Below are 22,942 nucleotides of genomic sequence, written 5' to 3' on the forward strand. Positions count from 1 at the left end.
ATTGATACATGCATGCATATACTGTGTGAGCATTACACACATGTAAATCCATCTATGTATAGAATCAATTGCGTCTATGTATTGATACATGCATGCATATACTGTATGAGCATTACGCACATGTAAACCCATCTATGTATATTTGGTTGCATTTATGTCTTGAGCCATGCACGGGTATAGTGTATATACATGTTACTGTGGCATTATTCATGATGTAAGGCATCCTTCCCTACTTTTTATCACAAACTATTCTACCTTTCAGATCACTAATTTGAGCTATAATGCTGAGATACGCCTTATAGAGGACGGAGATTACTTCTATGTTTCTCACGAGTTCCTTCAACGACCAGACTCATTTGAGTAAAGAACATTTTCTATGTTATTTTGTTATGAAAAATTTATTTCTCATAAATAATTAGTTGTCTTCAAAGAGAAATTTAGTGGAAATGCTTTATTTTAGTTCAAGAAAGTATCATTCTTTTGTTTGCTTTAGTGCTAAATTTACCTGTGTAATTTTTTTTTATCTTTCATATAATAGCACGAATAATTATAATCCTCTGTTCAAATCACTATTACAGATTTAATGTCGATATGTTGTAATGCTTAATACTACCTATATTTTTTTTGCTTTAGTGCTAAATTTACCTGTGTAATTTTTTTTTTATCTTTCATATAATAACACGAATAATTATAATCCTCTGTTCAAATCACTATTACAGATTTAATGTCGATATGTTGTAATGCTTAATACTACCTATATTTTGAAAAATGTATTTTCTTCTTTAATTTCATGTTAAGGAAATATTTTCTTTGATAGATTTGGACAAAAATCCCCAAATTAGGGAAGTTTAACCCCTTAGATGCTCACACCAGAAATGATCCAACTTCTTGCCAAAAATTGCTAATTTGAAGGACAAGATTTCTATATGATATTTCTAAGCAATAAATAAAGTCTGCATTAAAAATAGCTGTAACAAAGACCATTGATGTTGCTTCGTTGCTAGATATTTGTCTATATCTTCCAAGAAAACGGTCAATTAGATAAAATTTTCCTCAGAAAGGGATCAAGTAATCAAATATTCCTCCCTGTACAGAAAATTGTAATTTTTACCACCTAATTTCATACGTTTGCGTGCGCCTAAGCAATCAGACATGTCTTCAGCTAAAACTGCCATTTTCTTCAGTATATTGTGATTTAATTGATATCTCAATCCCTTGTGAAAACTGAAATTTCCAAGGCGAAAATTATCCATAGTAGTGATATAAAAGAATGAAATAGGGAGATTGGGGAATTAGAATTTGTGTTGAAGTTTCCAAAGAGAGTTTAATCTTCAACAGTGAGTAACGCATGAGAAGTATTAATGTACTTCAATTTCTTTCATAGAACCTTGGGTACACAGAGGAACAGCACCGACGCAATCCCAGACCCCGTTAGCGACGTTCATGGTGATTACTATTGGGACAATGACACCAGGACCATGACTTATATGGGTAGGTAACTGGCAAAAGTCATTTTGGTTGAATGTCCGTAAGGCAAAGAATACTTAAAGTTGAAGGACCCCAAGGCTTACAATCCTCTAGGCTGAAAGTCCTCAAGGTCAAAAGTCCTTACGGTTGAAAAACTTGAATTTGAAGAACACTTAGGTTGAAAGTCTTTGCGGTCTAATGTCATTGAAGTTGAAGGGCCATGAAGCGGAAAAATCTTTAGATTGAAGAACCTTAAGGCTGACAGTCCTCTAGGTTGAAAGTCTTCAAAGTCTAGAGGTTTTACGATCAAAAGTCCTTAAGATTGAAGGATCTGAGGCTGAAAGACCCCTAGGGTGAATGTTCTTAAAGTCAAAAGTATTCAAAGTTGAAAGTAAGTTTGAGAGTTATTGCTGTCATGATTGGTTCTTATACCAATGGCTGTGTGTATCGTTCCCATTAGGCCTCTGCCTCATGTTTTCTGCCTTTTATCTTTTTTTCTCTTCCTGCCTAGCTGTCCAGTATTCAAATGCATCAACAACAACAACAACAATAATTTTATTATCTTTTTTTGTGGTTTATATAATGAGATGAGGGTAGACTCAATGATTCATGTTGGATTAAACTGGAACATGATAGTGGTTGAGTTACTAAGGTCTTGTGGTAAAATCTTATATTTTTAACACTATGATACTCACCCAAGTAACTGATCATAGACATTGTTTTGTCAGAAACATCTACAGTATGTTCTTTTCGATATCTGAATATTTCCCTTCAACCATCCTTCCACAGTAAGCTCAACTCAGGGACGTCGAAAGAGAACTGTCTTCGACGATCGTTCACCTGGCTTCCAACGCAACATCAACTTCAAGGTTCTCAGGTCAGTTGGAGTTCTCTGCAAGACATCAGCGAATTTCACAAATACTTGAGGATATCTCTTGACCTTTATTGAGATTGCTCTTGGTCATAAATATTACTTTAGTTATTGGTTATAGGCGACCAATTTTCTTTCCTTTTCATATATTTTCGCTCAGTTTTTTATCTTGACACTATAAAGATTATTTGCTTTTATTTTTCCAGTCATTCAAAATCATATACTGTTATTTATCATAGGCTGCCTAACATTTTCGTTACTAAAAGAATATTGTGATTTTTACGGAAAATATTTACTTTTTATGGGAATATCATAATTGTAACATCATGTGCGTATGTGGGATTCATAAATCTATTAAAAGATCTAACTTAACTAATAAACAAGGTTAACATCGTATACAGCTTTATGAGTTATAGAGACTGATATTTTTTCTGCATAATTTAAACTTGTCAAAGAAAAAGAAAAGAAAAAGAAAATCAAATTTTCCCATTTGAAACCTTGTAACATCCTGTGCTCTTAATTTGAATTCATCATCATCGTCATCCCCTACGCCGATTGACGCAAAGGGCCTCGGTTAGATTTCGCCAGTCATTATCTTGAGCTTTTAAATCGATAATTCTACATCATCGTTTCTTACTTCACGTTTCATAGTCCTCAGCTATGTAGGCCTGTGTCTTCCAACTTCTCTAGTGCCTTTGTAGCCCAGTTAAATGTTTGTTGAACTAATCTCTTTTTGGGAGTGCGAAGAGCATGTCTAAACCATCTCCATTTACCTCTCACCATGATCTCATCAACATATGGCACTCGAGTAATCTCTCATATAATTTCATTTCTAAGCCTGCCCTACCATTTAACTCCCAATATTCTTTGAGGAATTTGTTCTCAAATCTACAAAATCTGTTGGATTGTCATACCATGACTCATGTCCATAGAGTAACACCGATCTCACTAAAATGATATACTGTATTGTCTGATTTTTATATGTAATTTCAGGCGATTTGATTTCCAAATTTTACTTAACCAGCCATTGTCTGATTTCCTCTTTTCAATCTTTCATTAAACTCCAATTCTAAAGATCCTGTATTAGATATCATAGTTCCTAAATATTTAAATAATTCCACCTTATTAATCCTCTCTCATTCCAATGATTTTTCATCTTCCGTGGCATATTCCGTTCTCATCATCTCATCTGTCTTTCTTCTATTTATCTTATGCCCAACCTCATGAGATATTTCATGCATTCTGGTAAGCAAGCTTTGCAAATCCTTTGGTGTTCTGCTAATAAGGATAGCGTTAGCAGATAACTTATAGTTTGTTCTCAAAGGATATATCCCTTTGAAAGTCATGAAAAACATAAAATTCTCTTCTAATAAGATTGAAGTAACTTATAATTGTTTTTGTTTGTGTCACTATAAATTGCCAGTTTGCTCAGAAAAGACACATTTCTGAAAGCTATGAAAACCTAGTATTTCTAGGTACTGTATGACAATATTCTTATCCATCGCAATGAACTTTAACTCCTTCAGGTGCTACTTTGAAAACTGCATCCCTCCAACCCTACCACCTATTCCAACTGGTAGACCAGATGTCACCTTCAGATGGTCCGACACTGAATCATGGAAAGAGGTTCCAGTTGGTTCAGGTGGACACCCTACTGAAGACACTTACGGCCTTCCAGTGGAAGGGGACGAGATCATTATCCCTCCTGGTAAGTATCCATTGTTTCGCCCTTTACCTTTGAAAAGTTTACGCGACCCATCAAAAATGACGGCTGAATATTTATATATATATATATATATATATATATATATATATATATATATATATATATATATGCACGCACACGTACCCCCTTCTCACCAGGGTATGACTACTCCCTCTCCCCCACCTGAGGGATAGGGAGAGCTGAGCGTGACAAAAAGATATATATATATTTATATTTATATATATATATATATATATATATATATATATATATACATATATATACATAATATATATATATGTATATATATATATATATATATATATATATATATGTATATGTATATATACATATATATATATATATATATATATATAAATATATATATACATATATATCTATATATACATATATATATATATAAATATATATGTATATATATATATATATATATATATCTATATATATATATATATATATCTATATATATACATATATATATATATATATACAGTATACATATATATATATATATATATATATATATATATATATATATATATAAATATACATATATATAAATATATTTATATATATATATATATATGAATATATATATATATATATATATATATATATATATATATATATATATATATATATATATATAGTCACATTGAAAAAAAATGTTGCCTTTTATGTTAATGTAGAATTACAAGAGAACTTTCATTCTTGTATTTTTGCTTTATGCTAATGTTAAAATGTTACACCGAATTCTTCTGAATAATATGAATAACACTCATCTCTGCTATTCATAATTGTTGAAGACAGCATTTTCGTCATTCATTCTCAAGATGCCATCATCTCATTTCTTCATTGTCTGTTCATAGTTTCAGTTTGCTCCGTTATTTCAAATTCTTGTGTAAATGTTTTTCATTTTGTTCATAATGAATATTCGCTTACTTTGTTTATTGTTAAATATTAAGGGAGTAATGTGTCAGGATACATTTAACATTTATCATTTTAGTAGCACTTACAGAAATGTTGTGTTTCTAATGAAAGAGGCATACGATAATGTAAGTTTTTGTAAATAAAACTAGAAATTAATTACACATGGAATGAGGTTTTGAAATATGTTAAAAGATGAACTACTTCTGATTCCATCCAAGTAGCCAGTCTCTCATGAAGACCTCAGTAACATCCCCATTATATTGACTGTACTTGGGGTATTTTAATTTCTTTTCAGATAGCTCGTTGCTGTACCTTGCTCCTCTTATTTGCCTCAGGTCGTAAGACTACTAGAGCCATTTATAATTGAGTATTGTAGCATTCTTTAACACTTAATTCATTGTCCATAGGAATGTGGATGATTGTAGATACCGTAACTCCACCGCTTGCTCGCGTCTATGTATATGGTGCCATTGAATTTGAAGACACGATGGACCACACCTTCAGTGCTACTATAATTTTCATTCAGGTAAGAAACTGAAGGTTGTTTTTCGAGAGTGTTGTAGCATTCTATGGTGCAGAACGATATTTATTAAATCGTTCAGCTGTGAGCTGGCAAAAACCACATGCAAGAAAACTAGCCTTGTAATCTTGGATTGAAAGTGTGCTCGAAAAATGCTTATGCAGTACCTTAGCTATCTTTTATTTCATATCTAGTGTGTATCATGGGTGCATTTTGGTGGTGTAAGGTGAACACCCATATAATAATTTTGAAGAAATAAATTGGCATCACCAAGGAATGTCTAATGGAAATTGAACGAGTATAGTCATGTTCTTCTAGCTAAATAGAATATTTTTTTTTTTTCAATTTCTTTCATGTTCTCATAATTTAGAAAGATGTAAGAGCGCAATGAAAGTCTTAAAAACATTTTATGTAAAATTTAAAGACATATAGTAAATGATAGAAATTAATTTCTGAATATTCCAGGGTGGCACAGTTGTGGCCGGATTTTCAGAAGATGACCCATTCACTCACAACTTGAACATCGTTCTTCGAGGGTCACTGGATCCCAATGACCCAGACAATGTGGATATGCCTATGCCTTTTGGTGTACCAAGCGTTGGATGGAAAGCAATAGGTAAGAAAAGAGGTGTTTAATGTCCTATAACGAAAGATTCTTTTGCTGAACATCTGGTGTTTCTTGTTCTAGTGAGAATATGTTTTACTAACAGCATTTCCATAGATTTTTGCCCATAAAGTAAATTGTAATTTCATCGTGGAAGACTGGGTTATTAATCTTCGTTTTGCTGTGAAATAATTCTTCATAGTTGATCTGCTTTACGTTAAAGTTACTAGGTTGAAATACTTTTCTACCAACTTTCTGGTTTGAGGATCTTATGTAAAAAAAATGTAGTACTCCCCTTAGTAAGGGATTGTAAATTGTAAACAAATACCCTGAATGATAGTTGTCTTTCATATTAGGTGTGTTTGGTCAACTGACTCTTCATGGCTTACATCAAGGAAGCACCTGGGTGAAATTAGGAGCAACAGCCTCTGTGGGAGAAACTGAGATTACTCTCGCAGAAGCTGCCCATTCTTCTTGGGTTGGTGAGGAGGTAAGAAATCTTATAATCATGGTTTATGGCTTATTTAGGAACTTCTACTAGTGTTATTCACCCTTCTATGAGTACATTCTTCATCAGTTGGTTGGCTGGACTTGGTAAATAATTTAATTTAATGACGACCTTAACCACAGTTTTCAACATATATATTTTTCACAGCCATTCAATTTCAAGTTGCTATCATACATTTTCCATTAAAACTTGAGGTGTATTTCCAAACTCACTTTAAAATGATTTCCAAGCTGAATTTGGAACTGACATTGAATTATAGGTTTTTATAACACACTCTAGGTTTGTTTATGCTGAAGCATTTTCTTGCTACGGCTTTTTTTTTAATTTCTCAGCTAAGTTAATTTACAGTAGTTACAATCTATAAGTGTATAGCCCCACATTCAAAGGCAGGACTATGGAAGCTCATTACGGAGTCTTATTTGATTGAGTTTATATTCGCCCCATCCAAAGATATTGTCACAGTATCGTGTTCTAGTGCTTTCCCTTTATCACGAATCATTCTCCATTATAACACACCCCGAAGGAATAAAGGCCTCTAGCGTTTAAAGATGGATACAATAGATATATTATTAAAGCCAGTAGTATAGTATGATATATTCACGGTCTAGTTTCCTGTGTAAGGCTTTTTAGTGTTTAAATCACTCCTTTCATTTTCTGCAGGTGATGATAACTACTACCAGCAAGGATGTAGCAGAAACTGAGATAAGAACAATCACTGCTGTCTCTGGATCAACAATTACTCTGGATTCTCCATTAGACTTTGAGCATTTGGGTAAGGTTTCATTTTCTATGTGGTTATGATGGATATTTATTTGGATATAACTTAGTTCTTTCTACACAATATAGGGATACCATGATTCAATTCCTAGAATACCAAAGGAATACCTGATGTTTTTGTTAAGTATAGGAATTTCAATCAACCGTACAACAAGTATTTTTCAAATGCAAGAATGTAGCCTTGCTGAAACTTCTTTTATTCAACACCGTAGGTGAAAGTTTCACATTAAGTGATGGTACTACCTCCATGTCCATGGTTGGTGAGGTGGGCATTCTCTCTCGCAACATCCGCATTGAGGGTAACGATTATCCTACCATCCAAGAGGACAGTTTTGGTGGACGAATCATCGTTTCAAAATTGAATGCGGAGGGTCTCGACTATGCTGGTAAGTATTCTATTATGTTGGTACATGTTTGAATATGTTGCTAAGGTTTTGAATATGTTGCTAAGTGTAATAATATATTTGTACCTGTTTGAATATATTGATAAGCGATTGAGTATGTTGGTAAGTTTTGATCATATATTTGGGACACTATTAGGTGCAACAAGTTTTAAAAATTTGGCTTGCTTTAGATAATGATATTTATCTGTATGATCTCTCAATGCCATTCTCAGGTCAAGTCCAACTTAGTAATGTGGAATTCAAGAATATGGGACAAGAGGGCTTCACGGACGTCAATGACCCCAGGTATTCTCTTGCATTCGTGGGACTGGGTGTTGATGATGGTTCCAATTATGTTCGGAGGTGTTCCTTCAACAAGAACTACAACACTGCCATTGGAATGTTTGGCACAAATAACATCACCTTTGAGGATAATGTCATCTATCATACTGTTGGGGCTTGTAAGTATATTTAGGGTTGTAACGTTGCAGTGGGGGGTTTCTTCCAGTTCCTCGGTATGCTATCAATTCCAATGTGGAATATATCTTTGTAATAGTTCTGTATATCTTTAAAATTTTACAGTTATTATTTTGTACTATCAGGATGCTTGGGGGTATCCCAGGTAGATTTTTCTCTAAATCCTGTTTTTTTTTTTTTTTTTTTTTTTTTTTTTTTGCTAATACTGTCTGTTTGGATTTGATCCTTTTAGTAGGAAGTAAACATTTCATATATTACATTCTTTCAATTAAAGATATTGCTTAGCTTTGCTTTGGGAGCTTATTTACTTCCTCATTTTGAAGCTAAGTATATACAAGGATAAATTGTTAATTTTATGAGCAGATTACCCCAAAAGAAATCTTTGTCTGCATCTTTTCCCAGACAAAGATTTCTTTTGGGTTAATCTGCCCATAAAATAAAAAAATTATCATTGTATATACTTAGCTTCAAAATGAGGAAGTAAATAAGCTCCCAAAGCAAAGTTAAGCAATGTCTTTAATTGTGAAAGAATGTAAAATGTGAAAGGTTTACTTCCTACTAAAAGGATCAAATCCAAACAGACAGCATAAGCAAAAAATGAATTTAGAAAAAGAAAATCTACCTGGGACACCCCCAAGCATAAAGTTCCTGTGTCCCATGTGATCCCCAGCCACTGAAGGGGTGGGGGGCAAACCAGCCTCAACTTGGTGTTGGTCCCAAGCCTGGGTAAATGGGGAGGGTTGGTGGCAGGAAAGGCATCCGACCATGAAAAATTAGCCAAAACAACTATGGTCATTCAGTATAATCAGAATGAAATTAACCCAAAAGAAATGTTTACTAAATATGATTTTTCTCCAGGCATCAGAGATGACAGTCTTGACAACACGTACCGAGGTAATCTTCTATCAGTGATGCTCTTCCCTGGAACTTATAATGGCCGTTTTGAAGATCAGAATCTGGACTGGTTTGGCGCATTCTCACTCAACAAGGCAAACCGAGTTGTTCTGGAAGGCAACGTTGTTGCTGGTATGTGGTTTAAGTTTTGTGGATTGATGAAAAATCAACGAGTTTCTTTATAAACCCAAAGAATTCTTAGAACGGTTACTTCTTAACTCTGACCTGAAGGAATAATTTGCCTTTATATTCACCTTGATTTACATTTTAATTTTGATATCGATTACAGGTATATTTTCCACATTGTGCATGTTGAAACTGAGGAATAATGTGGTAATGAAATATTTTCACAGGATCTGAACAAGCCGGTTACCAGACATTTGGTGAGCCATGTGAAGATGACACCCTTTGGCAAGATAATGAAGTTCATGGTGCAATCTTTGGTGTCATGGTTAGTAGTATTATAGCTTAGTAGTTTGTGGCCAATTAGTCTATTCCTAATGTTAGAAGAAAATAATGATGTTTAGATTTGGATTATTTTTGAAGTGTCTGGTGAAAAAAAAAATATTACATTTTCCATTGCATACACAAATGCAAGTGTATTTCAAAATGTTAATGCCTGTGTCTGCAACATTTTGAAAATGTGAAAGCTGTCTCTTCTTTGAGTTATACAATCATCTCTGTTTAACTTGATGTGTGTCATTTAAAGTTCCCTAATTAACATCCCGACTAGTTTAGTGGTAATACGTTCGCTTAGCATTCACATGGCAGCAGATCGATCCTAGCCCAGAACTGTGAGTAAAAGTTGTTTACTAAGGAGGTTACTACTGCTATTTGGCATCACAGTGCGGATTTGGACTTGCCCGGCTGATGTTCTGATGTGCGTCTCTTCAGATAATACTGGAACTAAATTCATACACCTTTACTTTTTAATTTAACTAATAGAAAACGTAAAACCTGAGAAATTCTTACTTTGGATAATATATTTTTAAGATCCATTTGAATCTCTTGATGAATATGCAGTGTCCATAAATTCATATCAAGAAAGTTTGTTTCTTGCAACAGGTATGGCGCAAAGGCAGTTCCCTACCTGTGAATGAGTGTCGACGTATCAACAACTTCTATGCTTGGAGAATTTGGGATATAGCCTTTTACATGCAGCATTACACAAGTTCCCTAATTACTGGTGTAAGTAATGCATTATTTCCATCAGCTAATGAATGTAAAATTATTAGAGCTGACGCATATATTTAGTTTAAACTAAATACTCGAAGGAAATCTCTCAGCTTGAAAGGGGATAGACAGGGCTGTCAAATAACTTCACCTAAGCAAGTCATTAATGATATAATAACGTGTAGCAGAGGAAAATCATTGTTGTAATACGTTCTAATCTTAATTAAAAATACTTGGTACAAAGCCAACCATTCCCATTTGAAGCAAGTTCAAAATTAGATTGCATATGGAGATGTATCTTTAGAATAATATAGATTTTTAGTTTGATATTGTATATATATATATATATATATATATATATATATATATATATATATATATATATATATATGTATATATATATATATATATATATATATATATATATATATATATATATATGGAGGGTATCATTTCAAGTGAACCATGCATGCCATGCTGTAGATGAAGCTGGCATCTTTGTCATACCCATTTGTCTCAAATTGCATTGCATTTCACTTTCTCTTCATACCTTTTCCCTTCTGATAATCTATGCTTTGTCGTCCAATTTCTTTTAACATTGCCTTGATGCAGAGATGGTTTTGGAATGTGACTAAGTGATAATAATAATAATAATAATAATAATAATAATAATAATAATAATAATAATAATAATTCTTTTTTTATTGTTTATAGGTAGCATCCGTCGACTCCAGAGTGGGCGTCCAGCAAATCCTCTACGGTCCGCATGCCCTGTCCCATCTTTACGTAGAAAAGACGGCCGTGGTCGAAGATTCGATCTTTGTTGGTGCATCCCCAAGCCACACCTGCGATTACCAAGCCTCTGAACCAGCCATATACGCATTTCAGAGCAATCACCTTTGGCACGGAGGACTCAATGGAGGATATTCCGGAATCGTCTTCGGGTCTTTTGTGTCGACGATCAATAGTGAGGGCTATATTGCACGAGGGTTCTAAGCTTGAGAATTCTCTCTTGGTGTCTTGTTTTCACCATTCACTTACCCTAACCCCCTATTTTGTGATTCTGATCTGGGCTAGGTAGGGACTTTAGGAGAATCATCCTTAAAATTTGATTATGACGAGTGAGACATTTTGACGTGCATAGACATAACATTTATGCTAATTATCTTTGCTATTAATGTGATGAATCTTTTGATATTCATAATAACATAGTTTATGTGTCTTAATTAAATAGCTTTAAATGTCCTATTAAAGTAATAGGATGATCAATAAGATCATACCATCAGTAGTCTGTATCTTTTCTGATAGGTTTACATATACAGTACTTTGTATACATAGCATCATCTCGGTTACATGACCTCTTAGGCTCATCCTATGAAATCAGTGCTCAATATTAAAGCAATAAAAACTTTTTTTAAAAGAAACGGAAGCTGATTTTTTTGTTCTGTGTATGAGAATAATTCAGTATCGAATAAAACATTTTTTTTTCTTTTTACAGTGGCTCCTAAGCATGGTTTCTCTGATGCTGACAGCTATCCAGCCCTATATGGTGGTACATTCGTAAGGAATACAGTTTTTGCTAACTTTGGCACTCGATCCTGTGGCACTGACGTAGCCTTCATCACAAATCCTAAAGGTGACGATGGCATCCATCCCATCTTCACGAATGGGCTCACTTTCATCGACACACCTTCTGACAATTACATGTTCATGCAAGAGTAAGGAGAGAACTTTTATCATTTTTTTTTTTTTTTTTTTTTTGCAATTTTTTGTATGTCATGTGATTTGTTGTGACGATTAATTTATAGCAGTTACTTTATCCTGCTATTAAATGCGGTAGATTTCACTTTCATTCGTTAGATGTCATTACTTGGAAGATGACACGCGTTTTCTTGTTTTCGATTTTGATGTAGAATATAAGTCGTCAGATTTCATTCATATCTGGTCATGCATTGTAATGCACATCTTGCTGTCTCTCCCAAAGATAATTCTCTTTCAATACAGACAAATCTAATTCGATGTGAATTGCTTTTGGCCCTAAGACCTGCATGGCTGTAACTTTCACGTTGAATTTTAGAAGTTGAATTCCCTTGCTGGTTGTAGTTGGCTAAGCTGAGGATAGACACTCACATCAGGTCTCTCATTTCTATCAACACCTGGGAAAAAATATGTGCTGGCATAAGGCCGGTGTAGTCTTGACCAAATCAGCCTAATATATACCGATAGATTTGCACTTCAACCTTTGCTCAAGATTCCTTACAGGGTCTTTTTGGCTCCAACTGCATTGCCTTCTGTCTTGCAGTTTTCATTAATTCCCTTTGATCTCTTTCTACTCGTCTGTCCACCACCTTTAATGTTGACGAACTTTGTATTACTCGCTTTCTCTTGAAATTAAATCTTAATAACATTAATAATGTGTTTTGGAGAAAGGAAAATGAAAGGTTTACATCGTAGGGCAATTTAGCACTTTCATTTCTCAAATTATTTTTTAATAACTCAAAGAGAAAAAGACTGATTCATTTCCATACCTGCAACAGACCTAATCTCGCCCGAGTAAATCCATCTGATTGCGTCGACATGGACTGCGATGGTCTGAAGAAGATTGTGATAACAGATGAGGACGGAACCCTTCTTGGTAAGCATCTTTGGGTGGTTTTTATGGCTTCTTCTTTAGAGTGGGCTTTTTAATTATGATATTCTCTGTTCCTTCAACATAACATACTTTAATCTCCCTCCTTTCTTTTGTTTTTCTTCGTCTTTCAACGCAATCATGTGATTTTACGAAATTTCTGTGCACTTTTCGAGACACTTTTTATTTATTACTCTTTAACAATGTTTCTGAATTTCTTATGTTTTGCATTTCATCACTGATGCTGCGTGAAACATTTCATGCTCTCCTTATCATGTTTCATTATTCCCTGTCCACTCACGCTATTTAGTCATACATTCATGTTCTGTTATTTCCCTGTTCATTGCTGGCATTAAGTCAATAATAATTTTTTTCCCAGCAGTATTTCATCCACTAATTTACATAACGGATAACATCGTAAGAACCTAGTAAATTCATTTATATATGTATTCTTCTAGTGACATACACTACTTTGGAAATAGTTTTTAACCCTCCAATGACTATATTGTAATAAGACTGTGTGTGCGCATGTATTGTTCCACTATTCAAAAATAAGGGTGGTGTACATGAATGTTGTAATTCTAGGTATATTAGTTTAATGAGTAGGGTTAGAAAAGTGTATGGTACTGTGTTAGTTAATAGAATTAAAGATAACACAGAGTTTGCAATCTTAGAAGTTCAGGGTGGCTTTATAAGAGGTATGGGATATATGAATCAGATTGCATAGTTAGATAGATATACGAGAAATATTTAGCAAACGGTAAGGAGGTATATTTTGCATTTATGAATCAGGAAAAAGCTTATGATAGAGTTGATAGGGAAGTGATGTGGAATGTGATGGGGTTACGTGGAATTTGTGGAAGGTTGTTGCAAACACTAAAGAGTTTATACACAGGCATTAAAGCGTGTGTTAGGATAGGAAATGAAGTGAGTGGTTTCCAGTGAAAGTGGAGCCGAGACAGGGATGTGTGATGTCCCCATGGTTGTTCCATTGTTTTGTTGATGGAACTTTAAGAGATGTGAATGCTCAAGTGCTTGGTCGTGAATTGAAACTGGTAGATGAGAGTGATCATGAGTCGGAGGTGAATCAGTTCATTGTTTAGGGATGAAACTGTATTGGTTGCAGATTCGGGAAAGCTGTACCAGTTAGTGACAGAGTTTGGAAGGATGTGTGAGAGAAGGAAGTTGCGAGTTAATGTATGCAACAGTAAGGTTATGAGATGCATGAAAAGGGAGGAAAGTGTTAGATTGAATGTCATGGTAAATGGAGAGCTACTTAAAGTAGATCAATTTAATTACTTGGGTTCTGTTGTTGCTGTAAATGGTAGAATGAAAGTAGATGTACGTCAGAGAGTGATTGAAGCATGTAAGTTGTTGGGGAGTAATAAAGAATAGAGGGTTAGGGATAAATTTAAAGAAAGTTCTGTATGAGAAAGTGATTGTACCAACTGTGATGTCTGGATCGTAGTTGTGGGGAATGAAAGCAACGGAGAAACAGAAATTGAATATGTTCGAGATTAAGTGTCTTAGGAGTATGGCTGGTATATCTCGACTGAATAGGGTTTGGAACGAAGTAGTGAGGATGAAGCCGGGTTTAAGAAATGAATTAGCTGCTAGAGTGGAGATGAATGTGTTGAGGTAGTTTGGTCATGTAAAGAGGATGGAAGATGGTCAAATGCTGAAGAATGCGATGATTGCAGGAATTGATGGGAGAAGTGCAAAAGGAATGACAAGGTTTGCTTGGAAGAAGATAGCCCTAGGTGACAGGAGGATAGATGTGAAAGAGGCAGAAGAGCGTGCTAGGAATAGAAATGAATAGGGAGCGATTGTGACGCAGTTCCGATAGACCCTACTGCTACCTTGAGTCACCTTGGTGACTGCTGAGGTAGTGGCAGTAGGGGATTCAGTATATTAAACTTCACTTGAGTTGGAAGATAGGTGGAGGGTGACCTGTGGCCCCTAGCAGTACCAACCAAACTCAACTGAGACCCTCGTCAGGCAAAGAAGAACAATGAGGAAAAAAATCCCATTGTGTTTCCTCTCTTGTTGTTAGCTTCCTCCAAAAATGTGGGTAAGTGCCACGGTAGATAGATAGTCAAAGGAGTGAAACCTAATACATTTCAAAAATGAATTTCCTTTGACAAATGCAAATTGCATAGTAATCTTACTTGTCAAAATAGCCCTAGCTGACTTTCTATCTTCTCCTCAGGGTCTGCCCAAGCCACAGCAACCTCTCAGGCAGAATTTGAATGGGACGGAGATGCCTCACGTGGTGTTGGCGACTACAGGATCCCCGTTGCCTTGAGGCAGAATTCTGATGGGTCTCAGATCACTGCCAGTGAAAAGTTCCCCAATAAAGGTAAGATCTGGTTCTTCTAATTTGATTCATTTCTTGGACTTTTGATACGTGCTGCTGAATCTCCGTATTGAAAATTAATTACCATCCGTGTTTTATGCAGTATGTATAATATAGTACTGTACAGCTTGTAGGAATATGCAACATGTATAATATAGTACTGAACAGCTTGTAGGAATATGCACCATGTATAATATAGTACTTTACAGCTTGTAGGATTATGCAACATGTATAATACAGTACTGTATAGCTTGTAGGACATTGTATGCAAATTTTTCAGTTCGTAATTTTTAATTGATTTTAGTGTTGTCATCAGATGTAAATGTAAAAGTCCCGATATACTTTGATTATGGTTAAATCTTTCTAATTGATAAATATTTACTGGATCGTGGTTTTTATGGTTGCGTATGTCTTGTTATGAAAGTACGTTTTAACCAAGTTGATTAGGTCGTTGTATAAAATTACTATTTAATATCTGGGAGTGCTTATTTGATTATACTTATACCTTGAGACTCTCTCTCTCTCTCTCTCTCTCTCTCTCTCTCTCTCTCTCTCTCTCTCTCTCTATATATATATATATATATATATATATATATGTGTGTGTGTGTATGTGTGTGTGCGTGCGTATGCGTGTGTATACATACTTATATGCTTATTTGATTATACTTATACCTTGAGACTCTCTCTCTCTCTCTCTCTCTCTCTCTCTCTCTCTCTCTCTCTCTCTCTCTCTCTCTCTCTCTCTCTATATATATATATATATATATATATATATATATATATATATATATATATATATATATATATATGTGTGTGTGTGTGTGTGTGTGTGCGTGCGTATGCGTGTGTATACATACTTATAGCGTTGAATATCTTTCTAGTTTCCTGTGTTGGAATTTGGTCATAATTAATGCTCTACAATACAAAGCATGTATCTCAGAACACACTTAAATCCAAATTAACATTACTCTGTACAAAACTCCATTTTTTAATTTTTTTATTTCTATGGTATTCCCTTAATCTTTCAGGAATTGTACGTGATGACTCCTGCTCGCTCGTGTCTTCATGGCGTGCATGGAAATGTACATCACTGAGGCATCGCATGATGATCATTGAAAGCATGGACAGTGACACAGAGATCAGACGGCTGTCCCCTATTGCTCTAATTGCCAATCCAGGTAAAAAAAAAAAAAAAAAAAAAAACGTTGACTCTGATTGCTATCCTGGTTTAACTCCCAAACATTACCTGTCATTGCTAACCTGGTTTAACTCCCAAACATTACCTGTGATTGCTAACCTGGTTTAACTCCCAAACGTTTCCTGTGATTGCTAACCTGGTTTAACTCCCAAACGTTACCTGTGATTGCTAATATGGTTCAACTCCCAAACATTACCTGTTATTGCTAACCTGGTTTAACTCCCAAACGTTTCCTGTGATTGCTAATCTGGTTTAACTCCCAAACATTACCTGTTATTGCTAACCTGGTTCAACTCCCAAACGTGACCTGTGATTGCTAACCTGGTTTAACTCCCAAACATTACCTGTCATTGCTAACCTGGCTTAACTCCCAAACATTACCTGTGATTGCTAACCTGGTTTAACTCCCAAACATTACATGTGATTGCTAACCTGGTTTAACTCCCAAACATTACCTGTGATTGCTAACTTGGTTTAACTCCCAAACATTACCTGTGATTGCTAACCTGGCTTAACTCCCAAACATTACCTGTGATTGCTAACCTGGTTTAACTCCCAAACATTACCTGTCATTGCTAACCTGGTTTAACTCCCAAACGTGACCTGTGATTGCTAACCTGGTTTAACTCCCAAACATTACCTGTCATTGCTAACCTAGTTCAAGTCCCAAACATTACCTGTCATTGCTAGCTTGATTTAACTTTCAAATGTAATCCCTAACTGTTAACCTGGTTCAACTCTAGAATATTGCTTCAATTGCTAATCTGGTTTAACTTATAAATGTAACCCCTGAATGCTAACCTAGTTTAACTCTCAAACGTTTCCTGTGGTAGGGCACCACAGTGGGGGGTTGGGCTTGCCCGGCTGACGTTCTGGTGAGCATCTATTTCTGATGGAACTGGAACTGAAACCAGACACCTTTAACCTTTAACCTTTAATTGCTAGCCTGGTTCAACTCTCAAATGTTACCCCTAATTACTAGCTTGAGCCAATTATCAAACGTTACCTCTGATTTCCCTGTTGGAGGCCGCGGGCTTATAGCATCCTGCTTTTCGAACTAGGGTTGTAGCTTAGCAAGTAATAATAACAATAATGATGATAATTTAGGTAAAGTAAATAATACTTATTTCTTATCATTATCCTTGGTTTAATTCTCAAATGTTATATCTGATTGCTAACTTGGTTAAACTCTCAAACGTTATATCTGATTGCTAACTTGGTTAAACTCTCAAACGTTATATCTGATTGCTAACTTTGTTCATCTCTCAAACATTGCCTCTGATTTCTAACTCGATTCAACTTCTAGCTCTGATTGCTAACCTGGTTCAACTCTCATTTGGTATAAATGTAATACTGTATCACGATAGCTAATCCATCTGTTGATAGGTTCATTGCTCAACCAGGTAAAGTAAACTCCCAGGTACAAATGGAATTTTTAATCTTGGTTATTTGTAATGTAAAACGGTCTATTTTTAGGTGAGATAGCCATGACGTCCTGATGGAAGGTTCCTTCAGTAGCTTCCTGAGGGTATATATGACTACAGTAGATATTCCCAGAGAATTAAACTAAAGGTTTCACAGAATTCTGGCGCGAGTACCCATAAGGTTTCCCTTTAGGATATCGTATAATAACAGTGGACATATGCTTGACACGCCACATAGCTATCTGCACTCCACGTAGCGTTTACGCTTCGAGGGGGAAGTGTGGCAAGTATCAGGAGGAGCTGTTACAAAACTCTCCTCCTGCATTACTGTTACATACCTAGCGATGTAAACAAACGGCCGCCATAGCTGGCCGCCATCTTGGTTTACGTCACATCCGCGCCCTTCATTCCTGATTCTATCTAGCGTATCTGTCAGCCTCCATGATACAATAAGAAAGGGAGGGGCCTGACGGCCAGAATAGAGAACGAGGGCGGGTCCATCAGGACGTTATGGCTATCTCACCCAAAAATAGATTTTTCGCTTCGCTCAAAATCCGTATTTTGGGCTCATGCCATGACGTCCTGATGGAAGTGTACCAGAGAATTAGTGTATCGTAGATTTTCCCCGTTTCGGTAGTGCCTTCTACTTCAAACAATATTCCTTTGGTCTGATGACCTTACAGACCGTGACATCTCCGTTACATGTCACTGCCAATGGCATAAACTATGACATGGCTTCCTGCCCCCCTGGCAGGGAAGTCCTGTTCGGACGATTGGAACATCTCAAAGTATCCCGATGAAGACAAACTCATCTGTAGATTAAGGATCTTGTCGGTCTCGTAGACAGATCAGGAAAGTTAATTATTTGTGTAGGAACAGATATTTCACTTTTCTTAGGTGAGCTTATATCAGACAGGAGCAATATTATAACATGAATTATATAGGGGATAAAATAGGGGCAAATAAAACTCAGTAACAGTAGTGTATTTCATATAGAAGGGCGAAATAAGACGCATATGGTAGCGAAAATTCTATTTTATTCAAGAAAATATTCACGATAATATGAAATAGGATAAATAATTTGCAATAAAATTATTAATTAATAAACATAGACTGAGGACTACATAAGACAAGGGTGCAGAATCTGAATAGTAAAACTTGCCATTACACACATGGGTTCCAAAGGAACTAAAAGTCTTTTAAGTCACAATACACTTCATGTCCAAATAAACATGTGGCACACGTGTTCAAGTCTATGTTACTTCACCTTGTAGAAGAACAGTCTTTCAATCACTATGTATCGCACTAGGGTCAACACAGGCACCCGTTGAGTTAGAGTCCCGAAATAACTCACTGTCCTACGCAGCACTAAGCAGCAGGTTTCAATACGCTACCTGCGGCTACCACGAATCTTTTGACTTCGTGCACCTGCTTCGCATAGTGTTTAAAGAACACTTGAGGATTTCCAGCCTGTGAAAGATCGAAGGCTTTCGAAATTTATTCCTTGGAAGAAATTTAAGGAAGACGCGACTCTTCTCGGATCATGACCTGCCAGTGTACTGTCAGGATCTGCTCTGCGAATAAAGTAGGTGATTTTCGCCCTTAGTTGTTTAAGTGACAAATCACTACCCGATGTTTCTCCTTTAAAGAGTTGTCCTCTGCCAAAGTCTGAAGTTCTTCGAAGATAGACCTTTAGACTCTCTACTGGGCATAGAGAGACATCTTCCTTCAGAGGGCAGATTCTCCAGGGGCCCCACCTCTTAGTAGGGAGTTCATTCTTAGCGAGAAACGTTGGGTCAGGGAAGAGGGTAAGTTCCCCTGTTTCGGCGAACTGTATCTGGCCCTCTTCTCTAGATAAAGCCACTATTTCACTGACTCGTGCTCTCGAGGCGAGAGCAAAAAGGAAAATCACTTTTTGAGTCAAGTCAAGTCTTTCAGAGGGCAAGATTCTTTGTCCAGGCTAGAGGCAAAATGGAGCACCTTATCCAGAGACCAGGAGATGGGTCTTAGTGGAGGTGCAGGACGGAGTCTAGCACATGCCTTCGGAAGTTTGTTAAAGATTTCGTTGGACAGGTCTATCTGGAAGGCATACAGTAGTGGTCTTGTCAAGGCCGATTTACAAATGGAAATCGTATTGGCTGCTAAGCCTTGTCCATGAAGGTGAATGAAGAAGGACATACAGAAATCTATGGTTATTTCTGTAAGATTCTTTGCCTTGATGAAGGACATCCACTTATTCCAGGATGACTCATATTGCCTTCTGGTAGACTTTGTTTTGTATTCCTCTAGGAAGTCTAAACATTTCTTCGAGATTCCAAACCTTTTCTTCACGGCTAGGGAGAGAAAATCATGAGATGAAGGTCTCTGGTTTTCTTTGATGAAGCGAAGACAGTCGACTTCTGAACCTGCTGGGAGAGAACTGGGTCTGGGAGAGGGATCAGCTTGGGTTGTAGCTCCAGGACTAGAGGGAACCAGTTGCTCTGGGGCCACTTGGGAGCCACTAGGGCTGCTGTTCCCTTGAAGGTTCTCAGTTTGGAGAGAACTTTCAGCAGAAGGTTGGGTGGAGGGAACAGGTAAATCTTGGGCCATCTGTTCCAATCCAGGGACATGGCGTCCACCGCTTCCACTTTGGGGTCCTCGTATGGTCACGAACAGAGGAAGTTGGTTGTTGTCGCTCGTCGCGAAGAGGTCGATCTGCAGTTCCGGGACTTGACGGGAGATGAAGGAGAATGATCTTGCGTCTAGGGACCAATACGACTCTATGGGGCTTGTCCTCGATAGAGCGTCCGCCGTCACATTGCGGAATCCTTGTAGGTGAACTGCCGAGAGGTGCCATCTCTTCCTGTCCACTAGGCGGAAGATGGGTAACAGCACCTAGTTGAGTTGGGGCAATCGTGAGCCCTGACAGTTGAGACATCTGACCACAACGGCGCTGTCCAGAGTGAGACGGATGTGGATCGAAGGACGAGGAGACAGTTTCTTCAGAGTGAGAAGAACCGCCATGGCCTCCAAGATGTTGATGTGAAACGTCTTGAATAGGGGAGACTATGTTCCTTGAACTTGTCGCTGGTGGGAGTGGCCTCCCCATCCTTCTAGCGAGGCATCCGTGTGGATGATGACCGACGGAGGTGGTGGTTGAAGAGGAACTGATCTTTTCAGGGTCTTTGCCTCCGACCACGGCTTGAGGAGTGAGCGAAGCCTGGTTGGCAGAGGTCTCTTGAGATATCTTCGAGCGATGGATGCGTTTCGTCTCCAGACTCCCGATGCATCTTTTAGCTGTGCTCGTAGCACTGGGTCTGTCACTGAGGCGAACTGGAGGGAGCCGAGCACTCGTTCCTGTTGTCGTCCTGAAATCCGTTTGGATTTTAGAAGTCTCTTGACAGATCCGGCTATTTCCTTCCTTTTCTTCAGAAGGATGGAAAGACGGTGTGACTGAAGGTTCCAATGGATTCCCAACCATTGAAACTTCTGAGCTGGAGACAGTCGAGACTTTTTGGTGTTGATTTTGAAACCCAGATGTTCCAGGAACTGGGTCACCTCTTTACAGGCATGCGAGCATTCTTCTGACGATGTCGCCCAGACCAGCCAACCATCTAGGTAAGCCATCAACTGGACGCCTTGAAGGCGTAGCTGTTGGACGATCGTTTCTGCGAGCTTCGTGAAGATTCTTGGGGCCACGTTGAGTCCGAAGGGCATAGCCCTGAAGGCGTATTGTCTTCTTTGAAGCTTGAATCCTAGGTAGGAGGAAGCCTGGTGATTCATTGGAATGTGCCAGTATGCGTCTGCCAGGTCTATTGAGACCGTGTAAGCCTTGTGAGGCAGTAGGGCTCTTATCTGTTGAAGAGTCAGCATCTTGAATTTGTTGTTCGCAATGAACTTGTTGAGAGGGGACAAGTCCAGAATGTCTGAGTCTTTCTTGGGAACACAAAACAGTCTTCCCTGGAACCTGGTGGACTTTACCCTCTTGATCACCTTCTTGTTCAAGAGTTCTCGGACATATTCTTCCAGGATGGGGGTTGTGGGTTGGAAGAATTGGTGGAAGACTGGAGGTGGTTTTATCCAGCTCCACCGTAGTCCCTTATTGATGATGCTGTGGACCCAAGGATCGAAGGTCCAACGAACCTGGAAGAGGCGGAGTCTTCATTTCTTCTGGTTTCCTGAGGGTTTACCACCTCGGCCGCTTGTTCCCTTTCCTCCTCTCCCTCTGGATGGACATCGAGAGGAGTCCTTGCCGGAGCCTCTACCTTTGGGGCGAAAGGTAGTGGATTTGTTGGTGTGGTACTGTTATAAACACATTATGGTTCCAATCAAATGTCTCTTCAATGTGCTATATATATTTAGACTTGCAGGTTACTTCTTTTGATTAAGTCTATGTAAGTTAACTTTTAAAACAGTTTATTAGCAGCTCCATCACAGGAGTATAGATGGTTTGGTCGGATGACCATTCCGTATGAGATGTTAACAAGAACTACTAGAAATATCATGTTTGGTGATAACGTATACTTAGTTATCTCAGCATTTATGTAAATATGTAAACACAACATTAATACAGGAAGCCATCTGGATCCGGTGAGACACTCAACTCTTTCTCACGGGATACTTTGTATTGTGTTTACTCTTCATGCAAAAATGTTACATTGCAAAGGTTTGGCTTTCGCATCCTGTTTATGACTGACTTGGCGTTTCACACAATCCTCCTAGCTTCTCCATTGATCCCTTGGGTCATGGATTTAATCATGTAATTTACAACTATTACAGATTGCCTTTCATAGGCAGGGGTGAAAACTGGTGACTGGGCCACCACTGGCTGAGGGACCGGCTGGAATGTCTGCTGTGGTTGAGCCACTAGCTGGGGAGTAGCGGGTGCCGGAAATTGACGTTTGGTCTGACGCTGCTGGGGTCGGGGCTTGTTGGACTTCTTCTTAGGCTGCGGCTTTGTCCGCAATCTCTTTCACCAGGTCTACTGGAAAGAGGTATTTGCCCCAGATGTTAGAGGAAATCAGTT

At 37.4% G+C, this 22,942-nt stretch overlaps 1 pseudogene; it reads left to right on the plus strand.

The window, feature by feature from the left end:
* Nucleotides 1-22,942, plus strand: part of LOC137658650 (fibrocystin-L-like) — a 145,801-nt pseudogene that overhangs the window by 96,144 nt on the left and 26,715 nt on the right.

This window comes from Palaemon carinicauda, chromosome 19 (assembly GCF_036898095.1).
Source record: "Palaemon carinicauda isolate YSFRI2023 chromosome 19, ASM3689809v2, whole genome shotgun sequence".
Classification (NCBI taxonomy): domain Eukaryota; kingdom Metazoa; phylum Arthropoda; class Malacostraca; order Decapoda; family Palaemonidae; genus Palaemon; species Palaemon carinicauda.